Source organism: Empidonax traillii, unplaced genomic scaffold, assembly GCF_003031625.1.
Source record: "Empidonax traillii isolate 1590-97213 ecotype Southwest subspecies unplaced genomic scaffold, ASM303162v1 scaffold2831:size17679, whole genome shotgun sequence".
NCBI classification, from domain to species: domain Eukaryota; kingdom Metazoa; phylum Chordata; class Aves; order Passeriformes; family Tyrannidae; genus Empidonax; species Empidonax traillii.
The window spans coordinates 16,025-17,679 of NW_020958024.1; the positions used below are offsets into that span (position 1 = coordinate 16,025).

The 1,655-nt window shown below is 37.8% G+C and overlaps 1 long non-coding RNA gene across 1 annotated transcript; it reads right to left on the bottom strand.

Moving 5' to 3' along the window:
- Positions 1-12: 12 nt before the first annotated feature.
- Positions 13-476, bottom strand: LOC114072254. Its single transcript, XR_003574148.1, has 3 exons — positions 370-476; positions 169-276; positions 13-79 (listed from the first exon to the last, which is right to left on the bottom strand). It is a non-coding gene; the product is annotated as an uncharacterized LOC114072254 (long non-coding RNA).
- Between the last annotated feature and the right edge of the window lie 1,179 nt (positions 477-1,655).

The window sequence follows — 1,655 nt, forward strand, 5'->3', positions numbered from 1 at the left end:
AGAGGAGGGGCAGCTCCTCCCTCAGCTCCCTGTTCAGATCCTCAAACACCGCCTGGGCTTTGTTAAACTCCTCCTCGGCCTTTCCGGAGGGGACAGGATGGGATGAGGGGGGTCCCATCCTGTCCCCCCATTCCAAGTGGGGGGTAATTGGTGAGGGCGTCCCCAAACCTTGGCGATTTTGGCCTCGTCCCTTTTCCTGGCTCCCTGCAGCGCTTCCAGGTGGTGCCGGGCGCTGTCGTAGTCCACCAATTTACGGCCCCTCTTGGCGATTCGCTCCTGGAAGTGGGGGGGGACACACACACAGGGGTGAGTCAGGACCACCACCCCACCCACCCGTGTCCCCAAACCCCCCCCACCCTTCCTGCCCACCTTGAAGTCCCCGAACTGCGCCAGGTAATTCTCCATCAGCCGCAGGGCTTGGTCCGACAGTTTGGCCTCGTAGTCGTCCCACAGGAGGTCGTTGCTCTGGGGGAGGTGGGTGACAAAATTAAGGGGGTGAGACCCCCAAATCACCCCAAAATGTCACCCCAGGGTGGGGGGACCCTCGTGGGGGGCTCACGGCGGCGATGGCGCGCAGCTCCTCGTGTCCGTCCCACGCGGGGCTGTAAATGTCCTGCAGGGTCTCGGCCACGCGCCGCGAGCTCTCGTGCATCGCTGCGGGCACGGGGGCCATTAACGGCTCGTTAATTGCTCGCTCTTAATTAATTTGTTCGGGCGCTTGCTGAGGTGGTTTGTCATTATTTGTCAGCCCCGCCCCGGGGGGTGCGATTTTTGAGTATTTGTTGCCTATTTATTATCCCATCGATAGTATTTATATTTATTTATTTATGACCTATTTATTATCCCATCGATAGAATTTATTTATTTATTTACTTATTATTTATATTTATTATCCCATCGATAGTATCTAGATTTATTTATTTGTTTATATATAGCTTATAAGGCATAATAATAGGTATTAAATGTTTTTATAGGATAATTATATGTTTATATGTTATATGTATATCATTATTTATTATTATTATTATATGTTTTGTATATATTACATATATAATGTAATTATATGTCATTATATGTATAGTTATATGCATAATAAAATATATAATAATATATAATTATATATGATATATAATTCTTAATTATATATAATTATATGTGATACAGTTATTATGTATATTATCTATGATATATGTTATATATAATATTACATATTATATTTTATAATATAATATGTAATATATAATATAATATAAAAATATAATATACACAAATGTTATATATATTATATTTTAAATAATATAAAAAATATAAAATATATAATTATATAAGATATATACATAAAATTACATATGTTATGTATTTATACACCAGTTATAAATTATAAAGCTAAAAACGTGTATTAGAAATGATACCTAAAATGAATAATAAACATATTTACATTTTATTGATCTTTATATTTAATTTATAATAAATTATAAATTAAAAACATGTGTACTATATATAGGGATTGATAGATATTAAACAGCTAATAAATAAATGGTAATTATCAATTAATTCATTCATAACCCCATAGATGATATATATCCCATCAACCCCAGGTTTATATCCATTAAATAATAGATAGAACATTCCAGAACATTCCAGAACATTCCCGA